Source organism: Sciurus vulgaris (assembly GCF_902686455.1).
Source record: "Sciurus vulgaris genome assembly, chromosome: 1".
NCBI classification, from domain to species: Eukaryota; Metazoa; Chordata; class Mammalia; order Rodentia; family Sciuridae; genus Sciurus; species Sciurus vulgaris.
Window position 1 is genome coordinate 182,426,376 of NC_136461.1, and position 18,919 is coordinate 182,445,294.

The window sequence follows — 18,919 nt, forward strand, 5'->3', positions numbered from 1 at the left end:
TGTGCTTGGAGTCCTGGAGGAGTTGGTGGCGCTGCCTGGATTGAGCTACACAGATTCTGGATTCTACACTTAGTCATTACCCTAAAGTGAAAGATCTTGAGTAAACAGTTATTTCTTTCTAATTCTTTGTATGATCCCCAGTCCAAATGAGAAGGAAGATACTGAAAGGAATCAAATTCATATCCAGCACTTGAATAGCACTTTGTCTTCTCCCTTGATGCACCTGAATGCACCTATGTTTGTTGTCTTCCATTTTCTAATATTTGTATCTTGCTGTTATTACATTCACACTGGCTATAATAGGCGTAGACATGGATATACATAACCAGGAATATAGCTTATGTGAAATTTCATTTACAAATCTCAAAGTGATTCATAAGCCTCCAAATCTATATCTTTCCCTACTTCAAAACCTTCCCCGGGGTGGACAGTACAGATAGAGTTCGCAGCAGGATCCCTCTATAACGGAGGGAGGAGACGGTTTCCCCACCTCACCTTGGAATCTTCAAGTCTGGTTCACTTTCTTCGTGCACCTGACTCTAAATGTGAAAGGAAGATCCTGAAAATAAGCAAATGCTCATTCCAGGGATCAGAACATTTGGTTCAGTCTTCAGGGAGACTTTTTAGCATGACTCTCTTTCAGCATTTTATAGTATACATTCAAGCATATTTGTTGAAAGAAAGTTCAGTTCTTAAAGCTCTCCTTCAAAAACAAAAGTCCTCTCCACCCCAGGCTGTATGGCAGAGTTGTGTGGCCATAAGTCTTGTCTTAACCTTCCTTTTGCTGTCCCACAGTCTTTTGTTACATGAAGGTCTCACATACCATGGGCTCCAGAAGTGCAAGGACTGAGTCCTATTTTATATTTCCAGCTTTTGACATGGTATATGACACATACTTGATTTTCAGTGTTTATGAAGTGAATGAATGAAAGCACAAATGACAGAATATCTTTCAGAAGTAATTATTAAACTCATGCATTCAACTGAAATAAGAAAATACTTCAGAGACTATTCTTCCCCCTGGTGATGGCTAGCTTCCATCGCTCCTTTCTATACAACTTTTTCACCTACGCTCACTTATGTTCTTCTGTGAGTCCTAAATTCCTTATTTTTGCAATCACCCTTTGTTTTGTATGGAAATTTTTCATAGTGTTTATTTGCACAGCTTCAGAATGTTGTTTTTGGGAATTACTAACTATCCTTGCTTTTGGAGTGATTTTGTTTGCTAGTAAAATCTTGTGGCTTCAGAATGCATTAATTCATTATAACCCAAGCTTTTGACTGGGACTGGGGACTAGAATTATTAGGTTAGCTTCTTATTTTTAAGAACTAAACGAGAATTATGAGGTTAGCTTCTTATCTTTCCATACTCCTCTAGATATACTCTCTCATGTATTCTACTTCTTATACTTGCCATTATAATTCCAAAGGCACCAACTACCACATAGGACAGAAGTTCTAATGTACCCTTGAAATGAAAGGTGCTGTATTTTGAATCTAAAATGTTCCCCAAAGGTTCATGTGTTAAAGGCTAGATCCCCAGCCCATGGCGCTACTGGGAGGTAGTGGAACCTTCAAGAGCTGGGGTTTAATGGAAGTAATTAGGTCACTAGTGGTATATCCTTGAAGTGGGCTTCATCTGTCTTTCTCTTTGCTTCCCAGACACTGTGAGGTGAACAGGACTCCCCTGCCATGGCCTCCCATGATGATGTTCTGTGCTGTCACTGGCCCAAAGCAAACATAAACTGATGCTGAGCTAAAATAACCTTTCTTTTAAGCTGATTTTTCAAGGTATTCTCTCATAATAATGGAAAGTTGATTAACACTGATGGCACTTTCATTTTAGGCTATTTAACAACCACTAAGCCATCCCTACTCTTTTTATAAAGAGATTTGTATTTAATCTCTAGTATTAGTTTTCTGCTTATCTCAGCATTTTTCAGTCTGTGGATATTGCCTAGCACAGAGTGGAGCACTCGGTCTTTCTCCCTAGTACTCACTGTTTCAAAAAACTTTGAGTTACAAACTTGTCATCCCTATGGCAGCAAGAGCCTCTGTGCCTGGGTTCATCCATATCTGTGATTGCTGCATTCTCTTTTTGTTTTCTGGCCCTTTGAGATTTTCCATATTTTTGTGTGAACTTATCATCCTGAATATATTTTGCTGGGGCAGAGAAAATTCTAATTGTACCTTAGTCTACAATGTTACTGAAAATTTTAAATCCCCATTCTGTGGTTTTAGTGGTTACCAGGATCCAGGGTTTCACTCTTTCCTAACACATCATGCTTTCCCTTTCTTCATTTGAACAACTCTTATTCATCCTTCAAAACCCAGTTTAGAAATTGCCTCATACTGAAGTGTTCCTTTGTGGAGAATTAAAAATTATTCCTGTGTGCTATTTCTGTAGTTATACCACATTTTCTTTTTGAACTTAGCACATCCTATTGTAATCTGTTCACAGGTCTTTTTTTCTCACTCCATTATAAGTTTCTCAAGAGGAAAGGTCAGTCAAATCTGTCTCACCTTTTTTTGTTGTTTTTTTAAACTTCCACTGTTTATTTCCTTCCCTCTTAATTATAGGAATTTTGTAGATGTCAAAGTCAAATGGGTCTTACACTTTTAAAACATGTATCTTAGAAAAGTATGTAATTAGTTTGTACACAGCGTTTTCTCTCAATTACTTTTTTCAGTTACTGAGCAAATGCTAAGGGTACAATTTTAGGTTTTCTGTGTCATATTTGATCAATTCTGACAGAAAACTTCATTTCCTTACAAGTATAAAACTGTTTCATGTTTCCTGTAATTTTCCCCCTGACAGGGAAAAAAATTATTTATTGGTAAAGTAATATAAATTTCTTTTTTAATTTTAAAAAATTTTTATAGTTTTTTTTTTAAATTAGTATCTAGTAGCTATACATGATGGTGAGATTCATTGGAGCATATTCATATATATACATGTGAAAGTTAGATCAGATTCATTCCACTGTTCTTCCCTTATCCCATAACTCCTCCCTCCCCTTCCATCCCCTTCATCTAATTCAACAATCTTTCTTCTATTTGGATGGAATTCCCCCCAACTCCATCTTTTCCCTTTCTCTCTCTCTCTCTTTCCCACTCTCCTTATTTTGAACTACCTTCTGCATATGAGAGAAAACATTCCACCTTTGACATTTTGGTCTGGTTTACTTCACTTAGTATGGTAGTCTCTAGTTTCATCCATTTACAGCAAATACCATGATTTCATTCTTTATAAATGAGTAATACTCCACTGTATATATACCACATTTTCTTTATTCATTCATCTGTTGAAGGTGCCAAGTTTTGTTCCATAACTTGGTTATTGTGAATTGTGCTGCTATAAACATGGATGTGGCTGTGTCACTGTAGTATGCTGATTTTAGATCTTTGGGGATATATACCAAGGAGTGGGATAGTCGAGTCACATGGTGATTCTACTCCTAGTTTTTGAGGAGTCTTCATATTGCTTTCCTGAGTGGTTGCGCTAACTTGCAATCCCACTAACAATGTATAAGCACACCTTTTTTCCCTCATCCTCACCAGTACTTGTTACTATTTGTATTCTTGATAATTGCCATTCTGACTGGAATAAGATGAAATCTCAATGTAGTATTAATTTGTATTTCTGTAATTACTAGAGATGTTGAACATTTTTTCATGTATTTTTTTTTTGCCATTTGTATTTTTTCTTTTGAAAAGTGTCTCTTTAGTTCTTTTGCCATTTATTAATTAATTTTTTTGGTGTGTTTTGAGTTCTTCGCACATTCTGAGTATTAATGCTTTATCTTAGGAGCAGGTGGCAAAGATTTTCTCCCATTCTATTGATTCTCTCTTCATGCTTTTGTTTCCTTTCCTGTGCAGAAGCTTTTTGATTTGATGCCATCATACTCATTGATTTTGTTTGTTTGTTTTATTTCTTGCACTTTAGAAATCTTATTAAAGAAGTTGGTTCCTGTGCCAACATGTTGGAGTTTTGGGCCCACACTTTCTTCTAGTCATCGCAGTTTCTGGTCTAATTCCTAGGTCTTTGATTCCCTTTGAGTTGACTCTTGTGCAGGGTGAGAGATAGGGATCAAGTTTCATTCTTCCACATACAGATTTTCCCAACATCATTTGTTAAAGAGGTTATCTTCAAAATATGTTTTTGGCACCTTTGTCTAGTATCAGATGACCATATTTATGTGGGTTTGTCTCTGTGTCTTTTGTTCTATGCCATTGGTCTTCATGCCTGTTTTTGTGCCAGCACAATCTGGTGTTGCTACTATAGCTCTGTAGTATAATTTGAGATCCATTATTGTGATGCCTCCAGCATCACTTTTTGTTGCTTTGGTTATTTTGGGTCTTTTATTTTTCCAAATGAATTTTATAATCATTTTGTCTAGTTCTGTGAAGAATGCCATTGGTATTTAGATAGGGATTGCATTGGATCTGTGTAACACTTTTGGTAGTATGGCCATGGTGATAATATTAATTCTGCCTATCCAAGAACATGGGAGGTCTTTCCATCATCCAAGGTCTTCAGTTTCTTTCTTCAGTGTTGTTTAGTTTTCATTGTAGCAGTCTTTCACATCCTTCATCAGATTAATTCCCAATGGCTTTTTTTTTTTTTTTTTTTTTTTTTGAGATTACAGTGAAACAGCAGATTCAATATTGAAGTACAGGAAAGTTTAAGATTAATTTATGTATGTTGATCTTGTATCCTGCTACCTTACTAAATTTGTTTATCAGCTCTAGAAGTCTTCGGTGAAGTTTTTGTGTCTTCTAAATATAGGATCATATCTTTAGCAAAGGGAGATAATTTGAGATATTCTCTTCTTATTTGTATCCCTTTAATTTCCTTCTCTTGCTGATTGCTCTGGCTAGAGTTTCAAGGACTATTTTGAATAGGAATGGTAAGAGTGGGCATCCTTGTCTTATTTCTGTCTGGGAAGGAGGGAATATAGAACAGCTTCATTCCTATGTACATTGAACCACCTTGGACCATGTTAAAGAACACTCAGAGGCTTGAACCAGGGCTCAGATCTTCTGACAGACATAGAAGAGTTTCGGTGAGTTGGTGACTTGTATTCTTACCCTTGCAAATTCCCAGAGCTTTGTATATCTTAAGTAACTCCTAAGAAAGATTAATAGTCAAATGTGGAACAATTTTCAGTGTTTTCCCTATGTGTGTGTATATGCAAACATGCAAACATGCTTAGACCAAAACTTTTAGAATCGTTTTTTATCTGTGTGTATCTATCAACTTTACCTTTAAAAATTGATTTAACAAATTATTTCCTGAAAATTCTCTGTCTCAGGCAATGTGCTAGTTGCTAAAAAAATTAAAATAAAATTTAAAAAAAAGCAGGAAATATGGCAGATGTGGTCCTTATACAAAGAAGAACTAACACAGTAGGATGGTCACTGTTATCCTTAGAAGAGTCTGCCTGCAAGGTTAGCCTTACCTGGCATCTGGGAATATGGTACTCAGAGCACTCCCAGTAAACAGTTAACTGAAAAAGGGCTAGACTGTGGCTAGACAGTTTATGCTGCATGCCTGCTTTCCTTCTGGGAACCTGGAATTTAGTAACATGCTATGCAGCACTCTTTCTCTAATGTGCTTGCCTAGGCAGAAAAATCACAGGAAGTTTGCTATGTTTTCTTTGCTGGGGAAGAGTGTGTGCTTTCCATCTCTTTGTAGGATGGAAAGAATGTAAGAAAGACTGCACATGGATTCTTCCAGAATCTGCTTATGTGTGTTTCCCTTATGAACTGGCTGTGTTACTTTATTACACAGTTGTAATAAATCTTAGCCATGAATACCTCCATATGAAGAGTTTCATGACCTTTCTGAGAATCCCCAAAGATGATGGAGTTGTGGGGATGCCTGACACAGTTCCTCATGAAGTTTATAACATACTAGAAAAGAAAAAAGCAAGACCTTTACATTATAGTAGGAAAGTTCTGTGATAGGGTTTCAGAACACTGTGAAGCACATAGGAAAATTTCTCTTTCCTTATAGAAGAATTCCCTTGGAGAAGTGAAGTTCACACTGACCCTTGAATGATTAGGTGCCAGCCAGATGGACACAAACAATGTTCAGATTCTGATACATTCTCAAGTATAATTTAATGTAATAACCCTCATATCTTTCTAAACCATATTCGTCAGGGCACTGAAGTTTTAAGAGTAATAGCAGTATGTCATCTCACAATAACAGGTTTTATCTTGTCCAAATGACTCTCCATGACAACAGTTAGCAAATTATTGTCTCTGACTAGTTCAGAACTTTGGTTGGTTCATGAACACAGATTATTAACTCCTAATCCTCAGATTTCACATCATTTCTCTCAAACATACTTTCCACACTCTCTGACCCTGCTCTCTACTGGCTCAATTTGACCTTCATAGATAAGTTTTAGGATACAGCCCGTGATGCCTCACCTTCTGATCTTAGAATAGCCCTATTTTAATCTTACTAATGCCTCTTTTGTGCTTTAAAGCATGGTTTATAAGAACCTATTACATTGTTGAAATAGAAGACTAATGATTTATGCTATATACAACAACTCACATACATGTCCTAGAATATATACAATTATGCTGCTCTAAGATCTTTTTCTATTTAGGGCAAATAGCATCTACTCATATTCTAGAACAGCAGTTCTCACACTCTACCTCAGAATCACCTAGAAAGCTAGAACACAGATTGCACAGCCCCATGTTCAAAGTCACTGATTCAGCAGAGTTAGGGTTAGGGCCAAAGAATTGCTTTTGTAACCACTTCTCAGGTGATACAGATGCTGTTGGTCAGGGATCACACTCTGAGACTCACTGGTCTAAGAATCGAAGGTGGGGGGTCAGTGCTGCTATTTCTCAAATGAATCTCTGTCACCCTCTGGGGATCCAGAAATATAGTCTCAAGGACATGAGGAGTCTCCATAATAGTTTATCACAATTGATAAATACAAGTTTAGTTATCTGAAAAGAATTCATATGAACTTACTCTAAAACATTTAGATGACTACCTTATTGCTGGATACTTCCACATAGTTTCAGTGACATTTGTATCTATAATTAAAATTAGACCAACACCAAGTTGTACTAGTTTCATTGTTAATAAGACTAGATAATGGGATAAGAATAAAGGTAGACTAATTACATCAATGATATATTCACATTCAGTGAAGAACAAGGATTATTATAAATGCTATCTGAAGAGAGATTTAGCAGCAATTAGAATAAAGAAGCAAGTTAGGGGAAAAAAGGATTGGCACAGTTGAACCAGTTTATGGAATACGAAGGCATGGGCATATCTGATTTAAAAGAACCCATATGACAGCACTCAGCACCAGGTTCCCTTTGCAAATGATGCCTTAGTTTCAGAAAAATGCCAGCTATCAACATTAATATTATGAATTACATTAGAGTGAGGTATTGTTTGAACCCAGATCAGCAAGTGAATATATCACTTTTCACTAAGATGTTGTGGCATAATTTTGAAACTGAGCCTATAATCTTATCAGTGTTATCTTCTTACCATAATCTCATCAGTCAGCCTTCTAGATGAAATGGAGATCAGTGTTTGTGAGCAAAGCTTCCTCTAAACCACTAATTATTATTATGGTAACAAGAAGTATTTATTTCAATCTCAAAATCAAACACAAGGGAAATCTAAGTTTTTTAATTATCTGATGTGACAAAAATTAGGGAAAGAAAATCTATTTTAAAGAAAAACAATATAAATCACAAATATATATAGATAGAAAATAAGACAGAAAAGGAGAAGAGTGAATAAATGACAGAAAAAGAGAAGGATAATGAAACAAAGTCAGTCAGCAGAAATGAGCCTGGAAATAAATAAAACATCTCTGGAAAGGTCAAAGACATATATTATGCCTTATATTCAATCAGAATACAAAATCTAATTATTATGACAAGGTTTGTACAAGACACCCATGAATCTTCCTGCCATGCTAAAATCATCCATCATAGTTAACTATGTATAAACTTTATTCAACAAGCTCTAAAGGCAACATGTCAGCTTATACACCAACTGAACAAATGACTTCCATTTAAAGGAGCAGACATATTTGGATAATTCTACAATTTGCAAATATCATTGAGTCCTCATCATGTCCCAAGTTCAATGTTAGGCATCAGGCACATCATAGTAAGTAAAATACATATAATCCACATCTTAATGGAATTCACAATGTGGAGGAGGCTAAGGGAATGGGAAACCAAGAAGTTACAATATACCAAAAACCACTTGGGTGGGAAAAACAAGAAATTGGGGAAATATGGTAGGGATACCTATCCAAATGAAGAAGGCAGAAGCACTCACTCTAGGAAGTCGGGAAGGAAAGGATAACAGCAGGGCTACAATCTACCTCTGTGGAAAGGAAGATTGTGAAGAATCAATCTCTAGAAAGAGATGCCATACTTCATCCCTTTGAAACACACTAATGAAAGTCCTATGGATTTGTTGTTGTTTTGTTTTGTTTTGTTTTTAATGGGGAGGTACGCTTCTCTGATATGTTCTAACTCTGATCTACCCAGGTTGCTTGTTGTCAGTAAAGCTGAAACTTATGAATTTATAGGACACAACTCACTGGAAAATGCAAGCAATCTAATTAATGGGGCATTTTATAAAGGAGATGTTCCAAAACTGAAATGGCTCCCTTTGTGTGAATGATATCACTAATTCTCACAGATTCTAAAACACATCCTTATAAAGGAAAAATGGGCCTGAGCAATTCATCATCATGCTCAGACTTTTCAGGTCTCACTTCAATGTTGCGATCTCCTGAGTTTGACAGTTCAACTTTCTATGTTATCTCAGAACTGACAGACTGTGACTTAAGTAGGAGTTAGCCAGATAAAACTATGGATGGCCCAGCACCACAAAAAAAAAAAAAAAAAAAAAAAAAAAAAAAAACTATGGATGGATGCAAATGGGCAAGAAATGATAGGAAATAGGGTTTACAATAAGAGGAAACAATTTGTGAAAGAAACATGTAGGAAAGGTGAACAAGGTTTTGATAGGAAAAGAGTGGAAGATGAAGCAAGCTGATGCCAAAGTTTAGAAGGCTTTGTTAACCACGGAAGGAGTTTGTAACTAATTCCCAGAGCAATGGGACATCAATTAAAGTGGTTTAAAAATATAAGTAACAGAATTAGATCTAATTTTTAGAAAGAATATTCCATCAATAATGTAGAAAAGGCATTAGAGAAAGTCAAGATAGCCGATTATTGAAGTAATAATATGATTCTAGACTAAGCACTTCAATTTAAAGATGAAGATTTTCACTCCAAAGAATTTCCCATGGAAATGTATACAATGTATGTCAAATAGAATTTAAGAGAAAGATTTTTAAAGTATTGTTTAAAATAGACCCAAACTGGAAACAACCTGAATATCCATCAACATCAAAATGGATAAATACAGTGGAATATTCATACAATGGTCATGGAAATGACTGCTACATGTATCAGCAGGAATGGCTCTCAGAGATGTAATATTGAGATAACTATGCCAGACAAAATTAATGCATACTCTATTCAATACAGGCAAAGTGAATCTATAGTATTAGAAGTTGAACCTTTGTTTCCTTTAAAGATGGAGTACAATCTGAGATGGAAGAGGTCTGAGAGGTTCCTAGGATAGTGGTAAAGTTCTATTTATATGAATAATGAGATCACTACTATTCACTTTACAGTAAGACAATAAACTATATGCCCATTATTTTTGTATTCTTTTGTATGTAAGATTTATCAAAGTTATTGTTTCAATATCAAAAAAGTAGACCAGGAAACTGATTCATTGCCCTAGAAAAAAAGGATATGACTTAGGCATCTGTCATTTTGTACATGTGCAGGTGACTCTGTAACATGAATTCCCAGAAGTAGTCTTGTTGGGTTAGAAGATCAATGCATTTGCATTTTAACAGATATTATCAATCCCAGGGTTGGAGAAGTATGAACTACCCCCCAACAGTGTACGAAGGGAAATTCCTGTTTTCCCAGAGCCTCGTCAACAGTATATGTTGTCAGATGTTTGGATTTTTGCCAATTGGATACATAAAAATTTATATCAACATTGTTTTTCTAAAAAGGATATAAAGCAATCCAATAAGAAAACAGTGTCAAATTCTGAGTTTGTTTGTTTGTTTTCAAAATTAGCTTCAAAGGCATGGCTTTCCATTGCAAGGGATAGGTATTTGAAAAAGGTAATAGTCTGTGACTTAGTTTTTCTCAGGGAATTTTCTGGTGTTCTTGAGAAAATTCTAAAAGCTTAGATTAATAGCAAAACATACAAAACTCAAAATATACTGCAGAGAAAAATGTCAGTTGGTACAAAATAGCTTTCTTACTTTCTTAACACCCAGAAAGATGTTTGAAACTCTTTATGGGCTATAGGGGAAGAGGGAATCTGGTAGGAATTAAAAAAGAAAAGCAAAACAATTAAAGGATGTGGAGTACCCAAGCTTTTGCCACCTTCTCCCACTCAAATCATAATCCCAGGTGGCAGGTTATGTAGAGAAATTGTAGGGCATAGGGGATATGGCCTGCTTTCTCTACGTTTACTGCAAGCCCTTGAGAGAGTCCCTACATATCTACACGAGAAGCAATGGGTAGAGAAAGAAATGGGCCTGGGCCTGCCTGGTATGTTCCCCCTCAAGTTTCCTCCAGATCCAGAGCCACATGGCAAAGCATCTAACAGTGATCAGGTCTCCAAGAAAAGTATAAAAAATAACAGTAGACCAAAACAAAGCCTATAGATGAACTAAGTCTGAAACAGACCGTGGTACCTATATAGCTAAAGCCATGATAGACGTAACACTGTTGGCCCATGCAGAAGCCTGTGCTGTGGATGCCCAGACCTAATAGGACAAGGCACCCATGAGGACAGGCAAACAAAGTCAGAAGACAACCACAGAATCCCCACATCAGCCCACCCCACGATGTCACATCAACCACAATTTCCCCCAAGTCTCATATGCCACTCAAGGAGAGGAGGGGAAGGACAGGTACCAGGAGACTGCAGAGTCTGAGCTGTAAACTAGCAATGACTAAGTTTCTTAGCTTAGCAAAATAACACTTTCACCATCAAGCAGAACGGAGGACTCGTTTTTATTTTTGTACCCCTGAGTCCATGACAATAAACAGTTTAACTGCTAGACATAAAAATATTTATAAGCAGTGTTGAGGGTCCAGTTATTATTCCTTTCACATCCAAAAAGATACTCTAAGGTATGGAGAAAGAAGAGGAGAAGAGAAAAATGTTTGATATCTATAAAGCAGGCACAATTTTTCCACCTCACATGGTAATGGTAAGGATCAAGGAACATAATGAAGGGAACTGTCACCAAGTAAGAATTAGCAGATAGTAATCTCATCTCTAAAAGAAGGAAAGAGTTGAAAGAGACTGCTAGGAGTTTTCTGATTTGATCACCTGTCTTTATGAAGGAAACTTCAAATATTTAAGGCAAATGGTTGCCTGACCTCGTTTTATAAATTTCAGTCTTGGAAATTCTATCATTCATGCTAATACTTATCACATAGTCAGTAGCATTTTCCAACTCCTTCCTAGCAATTTAAGCCATTTTTCTCATTAGAACTCCAATGAAAATGGAATAATCGAGTACATACTTCTCTATAACTTTTCCTTTACTGAAAAACCGTTATCAAATCATCACTTTATTTTCTTTTGCTCAACTCACTTAACCTTTCCCCATTGTCCTGTTTTAAGACCTCAGTTTTTGATTCTCAGTACTAAAATCTTCAAAAATGTGAAGATCAAAACAATGTGATGGTTTATTAAGTAGGAAAATTACTTCTTGATTTTATGACATAAATGATTATGTTTTGCTCTGAAACAACACTCAAACATTGCTAATTTGTAAGAAAGTTAATGATTTTTAAGAGGCAACTATAAATTGAATTCTGCCCTGAATTTCACTCACATCTTGAAGGAAAATATACATCAGTAAACATTGATGACTTACTCACATTTATACTGCTAGTTCATTGGCGCTAAGGTTCTGTCTGCATCCACCTCTCACCTGCTCCCCATCTCTGGGCTGAGCCATCATCTCTGACCTAGACCACTGTAGTAGTCTCTTACTACTACTGCTCTAACTTGTACCCATATTTTGCCATCCTTTAATCTACAATCTGTAGTTCAGTCAGAAATTCTCCCAAAAGATGACATCAATGTCTTGGGTAAAACCCTTCAATGATTTTTCAGTGTTTCAGAGAAAAACACAAAAAATTCTTGACATGCAGACAAGGTCCTGCCTGGTCAGCCTTGAACATGTCTCTTCAGCCTGGTCCACCACAGATCTTCATTCTTTCCATCTCAAACAATAGTGGCCTTCTTCCTGTCCTCAGTCTCATGGGTCTGGTTTCTTCTGGTGGAATTTCACACATGTAGTTTCTTCAGTTTGAAATGCTCTTTGCTCCATAATCACCAGTTGACTGCTACTCCCTGAGTCCTCAGTTCAACTATTGTGCAGAAAGTCTTCCCCAACCTTTTCATATTACAGGTGAAATACCCTGTTTAGCCCTCCTTCAGAGCTGATCTCTTTAGAAGTTCCCTCCAAACCACCCACAGAGATATACAATTCTTGACATGGGCAATTCATTTTTGCCATACTTATATCAAAGAAAGAACTTTGGAAATCTTTGTTATTGTATAGGTAACATAGTCTAAGTGTAAATGTTGTGCTTGTTTATAAAAGCAATAGTCACTTCAAGTTCACTCTCTCAAACCTTCCTTTCAATCTTCTAAGCCATGCTTTGGTAGAAATTTTGGACCCATCATTCATTATAGTTATAATTTCATATTTCTTGTTGTTAATATAAAATTTTTATTTTAGAATAGTTGAAGATTTACAGAAAAATTGCAAAGACAATAGAAAGTTCTCACATTCAAAATCCAATTTCCTCTAATATCATTTAAGTTATGATACCTTCATTATAATTAGTGACCAAACAATATTTTATTCTTGATTAAAGTCCATACTCTTTGGATGTTTCCTTGGTTTTTACCTAATGTCCTCAAGTCCTTTTTTATGTCAAGATTGTATTCGGTTACCATATTGTACTTATTCATCATGTCTCTTTATTTTCCTCTTGATTGTGACAATATCTCAGATTTTACTTATTTTTGATTTTGAAAAGTATTCATCAACTATTTTTTAGAATGCTCTTCAGTTGGAATTTGTCTAATATTTGCCTCTTGGTTAGAAAGGAGTTGTGTGCTTTAGAACAGAAGACCACAGAGGTAAAGTTTTCATTTTTTTGTCAAATCACAAGAGAATATATAGTATCAAAAAGACTCTTCACTGCTGGTGTTAACCTTGATCATTTAGCCAAGAGTGTTTGTCAGGTTTCTCCACAATAGTTACTTTTTTACCCTTTCCATTTTGTACCCCTTTTCTAAGAAGTCACCCTGTGTAGATCACAGTTAAGAAGTAAAGAATTTTGCTTTACCTCCCTGAGTGTGAAATATCTACATAAAATCTTTGAAATTCTGATTCATGGGAAATTTGTCTCTTTGTACTTATTGGTTCATTTATTCAATAATTATATTATCATGGAATCATGTATATTTATTTTATACATAAAATTATAATATATTTTGTTTCTACAATTTTTCTGGCACTGGCCACTGAGAACTCTCATTTGACACCTATTTTTTACATTATTGACTCCTATATTATTTTGACATACCCTCTACATTGTATATTGAGTTTTGATTTTGGCATTTTAATATTTCTGGCTGTACAAGATTTTCCAGGCTTACCTTGTGTTTTTCCTACTAGAGCCCCGGAGTCTAGTTTCTTCAAGGAGTACTGGTTCCTTTTACTGAGGAATAAGACTAGAAACCAAGATCTGGACACCAGGTACACTAGTTGATAGTGGGTGCCATCATTCCTCGACCCTCTCAGCTAAAATTAAGAAAATCTTAGTGTGCACGCTAGCATGCACATTAGCAAATGTACACGCATAGCCATCTGTACTTATGTTAAACTAAACATGAGTTCACACTGATATCTCCAACTCTGACCATTACCATATGGATTGTTCTAGCCTCCTCCCCTTGCTTATCTACAAACTCCCATTCCAACAGTAGGAAACCTCACTTGGACCATCTGCCATCCAGTTCCTTAATTACTCAACTCCAGTATACCTATAAGTATTCCATTACCACATACTCTATTTTATCAACCAAAGTACAGTGCTTACATTGTGGTTCTTTTTTGCCTTTAGTCTTACAGACCACACTTACTTCTAATGTCTCTCAAGTTACCACTTTCCCCCAATTCCTCCAACGAGGCTGTTTCATATGCTTGTAATAGAGTTGGATTCTGCAGTCCATTGTGGGATTCTCTGATATCCTAAATGATTTCCTTAAAATTTGCAAAGTATTAAGGTTTATCAGCATCACCATTTAAATGTTCTTGGCAGCTTAAATTTTGCTACAGGTAAGCAGATCTCAGCATGATCTTCCAAATTCACCTCTTTCCAAACTCAAGTATGGCACTTTGCCCTGTGATCTCAGTTCTCTAATGGATCCAAGAAAAGTCATTTGTTCAGCTTTTTCTTATTGTAAACACAGGAATGAAGACTTTCAATCTCTTTATATGTTTGAGCTAAAAACATTTGTAATGTCCATCTTTTCCCCTAAACTCTAAGATCTACGTGGATAAGATTGTCAGTTCTGCTGACCATTGTATTTAAGAACCTACTTCAGACTTTACAACTGCTAAAAGAAAACATACAATCAACACTGTAATACAGGTGCTGGCACCAGCTTCTTTAACAAGACCCCCAAAGCACAAGAAATAAAACCAACAATAAGTATATGACATCAAATTAAAAAGCTTCTGCAGAGCAAAAGAAACCATTAAGAGCATGAAGGGAGAGCCTACAGAAATGGAGAAAAATCCTCTGATAGAGGTTTAATATCCATAATATACAAGAACTCAAAAAATTTAACATAAAAAATCCCAATCAATAAATGGGTAAAACAACTAAACAAACTTCTCAAAAAGAAACACAAATGACCAACAAATACATGAAAAAAATGTTCAACATCTCTGGCAATCAGGGAAACTCTCCAGTCAGAATGGCAATGATCAAAAATATGAACAACAAATGCTGGCAAGGTTGTGGGGGGAAAAGATATACTTGTACATTGTTAGTAGAAGCACTGACTAGTATAACCACTCTGGAAAGCATTATGGAGATTCCTCAAAAATCTAGGATTGAAACCACTATATGACCCAGCTATCCCACTTCTTGGTATTTCTCAAAAGATCTAAAATCAGCGTACCACAGTGATACAGCCACCTCAATGTTTATAGCAGCACAATTCACAATAGCCAAATTATGGCAGCAATCCAGATGCCTGCCAATAGATGACTGGAATAAGATTGTGGTATAGATATATACAATGGAGTTCTACCACACCATAAAAAAGAATGGAATTATGGCATTTTCTGGTCAATGGATGGAAGTGGATAATATCACGCTAAGTGAAATAAGCCAGATTTAGAAAGTCAAAGACGGAATGTTTTTTCTCATATGTGAAAGCTAGAGTAAAATAAAGGGGGAGGGAAAGATAGGATGATATAAAGACCCAATCAAATATAAATTAATAGATGAGCAAAAGGAAGTCAAGTGGAGTAGAGGAAGGAGAATGGGAGAGGGGAGGGAGGACAGAAAGGGATAGGAGGACGTGAAGGAGACGGGATCATGAACTGAAATCAATTTCCACGCATGTATGAATTTGTCAAGATGAACCAAACTACTATATATAACCATAAAGATCTAATTTTTTTTTAAAGCAAGTTCAGGTTCTAGCATGGAGAAAACACTTAATAAGTATCTGTTATGGGTAGAAAAATTAATAACTAAAGTCCAAATACAAGTCCAATAATCTTTTTTTCTACATCTCATATGCCCCTTCAGTCCTGTTCTGAGAGTCTTTTTACCAGTCATATTGGTTGTTTCATGGTACCTTTCCGTCACACATATAACTTCTCTGCTAATCAAAATTCAGGTCTATTCAATGTCTTTCTAGGAAAGGGAATGTCATGACCTCTCTCAATGTCCTATTTTTATCATTGTCATTGCTAGGATTTTTTTTTGGGGGGGGGGCAATAACTAATTATTTGGTTCACTGGAAACATTGGTGCCTTAACCCCATAATGATTTTAAATAATGCAAACCCAACTTTTCCCCTGTCTTGTATAAATAGTTCACCTCTCTAGATCTGCCTCTGTTACTTCCTGCTATCAAATTAACAAATTCTTCAAATAAGGAAATAAGCCAAGTTTTAGGACTCTGCAGCTTGAGCAGTTAATCAAAGCCTCAAACCATCTAGATGCTGACAGCAAGACATGTGTTCATGTATGGTGGAATGATTATCTCATTTGCCAAAAATCAGCAGATGCTTAAAGTTCTATTTGTAAAGCCTAGAAATCAGGAGACATGAAGAAACTACCGAGCAAGGGAGGAAAAACAAAGATCTCTATAGTTTTCTTTGTAGAATATTTACACATTCTTGAAGCAGTATGCTATTTACATACTCTCTTCCCATACACATTCCTCACCAAAGCTGGACACATTACCTTTTCTCAAGTTAAGCAAGTAGTGTCTAAGGGACCCTCATATGTTGCATGTGGGAGTGTATATTGATATAACCTTTGTGGAGAATATGTACCAAAAGACTTAAATATTAACTCAGGGTTCTCTTCTGAGGAGCAATTTCTAAGAAAATAACTAAGGGACTATTAGGAGATTCATCTACAGAGATGTTAACCACATAGTTCTTTAGAGCTGTGGAAAACTGAAGACAATTTAAACATCCAACTACATTGGATTAATTTAAATTGTGACTCAACCATGCAATGGAACAATCTGCAGCCATTAAAGCCTATGTTGTAGTGGTACACTTATTAATATGAAAGATGTTATAATGTACTCAAGGGTTAAAATTTAAGCTTCAAAACAGTTTTCATTATATTTCAAATATATGTGGATTTACTAACAATAATAGATCAATAGATCAGGACATGTTGTCAACAGTTATTTCTGGCTGACAGTATTTATCTTCTACTTTCAGATTTTGCTATTAAAGTACATGTATTTTGAAATTTTTTAAAAGGAAGGCATAATTAATTAAGGGTAATTATCTCAGCATCCTGATTTGGTCATATTGCCATTTCCAATTCCATTATAATGCATTGGAGTGCCAAGGTGTGGCACAACTTGAAAGAAGAGCAGTGTTGCCAGTGACCCTAAACATGGGCATTATCTGTCAAAGACAGACATAATTAGGAGTGGCTCTTCTTTCTTTCAAAGATGAAGCTAAAATATACAAAGCAGAAAATAGAGCAGAGTTTGAATATTGTGCCAAGAGAGCAATGTCAAGATAATAATTTTTGTGGCAGAAACAAAGCTAGAATTGGGACAGGTCAGGTATAAGAGATTATCTTCATATTGGGGTAAAATTTTAAGGGAATCTAATTTCATTTTCTCAGCTTTCATATGGACTCTTTCCCAGCATCAAGTAGATTCCCTTCCCTATTTTACCTTTTCAAGTAGCTCTTCTTGGCTTAGCACTGTGGCTCACTCCTGTAATCCCAGCTATTCAAGAGATTGAGGTAGGAGGATTGCAACTTACTGAGACCCTGACTCAAAATAAAATAAAAAGGCTGTTGGATATGTAGTTCAGTAGTAAAATGCCCCTGGGTTAAATCCTCAATACTGGGAAAAAAAAAAGAGAGAGAGAGAGCACTTCTCCCATTTTACAAAGACATCCTCATGACTTATACTAAGTCTATTTCATTGTCCTAGGATATAATAATATCTAGGGCACCAACAAAAGACAATTAAAACAGTGTATTCAGGAAAAACTTCTTTGTTGTTTAATCAAGATTCTTTGTCAGTCCACACGTATTTCTGATAAAACTGAAGAACACAACATCAGAAATGGGGTATGTTGGTCCTTGTGAAAATACTTAAGATTAGATATGTTATAGAGTTGGCAGTTTCCAACTCTTCTGCTCCCTAAACTCTTTTCAAAGAATGCTTTGCCCCCTGGGAGAGAATCTGAGCATTGTCAAGAAACACTAAAAGCTAAAAATTGCTTTTCTAAAATGAGCAATTTTTCAAGAAATTCAAAACATTCATAAATGAAAGATACATTTGTACCAAAGCAGTATAGATGAGTAGTTGGAATAATTTTCAGGACTATTCAATTTTTTTCTAGTTATAGTAGAAAGTACATCCACATATAAAGATTTTATTATTTTTAACATGGTTTCGGTATGCGTTATTCAATAAGGTCATTAAAGTAAGTATATCAAACCAGCCCTGAAATATTTATTCTAATTACATACTAGTCCCTTTTATGAAGTAGTTAATATTTTCTATCTCTTATTGCATATTATGTAATTATATGCCAGTTACCAGGTCAATTTAACAATTAAAATATTCTTTCACAAACAGAAAAAATGCTTTATTCTTTTGTTAAAAAAAATTAGTAGGGTTCTGAACATTTATATATTATACTTAACAGTTTCCAAAATATGCAACTAGAGTTCAAGGCCTACTTACAAACCCACTTAGGAAAGGCATGACAGCTTTGATTTACTATATTCCTTACTTCACAACTAATTATTTTAGCTATCCATTACATTGGGTATTGGATATTGCATAATTTTACATTATTATAAATTAGATCATAAAAATAACATGATATATTATTTTCTGATTTATAAAAATTGATTCATTAATCATACAGACCCTCCATTATGCTAAATGAGATTTAAGTGCTTGGGGGGATCTATCATACAAGACGCATGCCATGATTTATTTTCAGTACTTTCCATAGTAGTTGTTG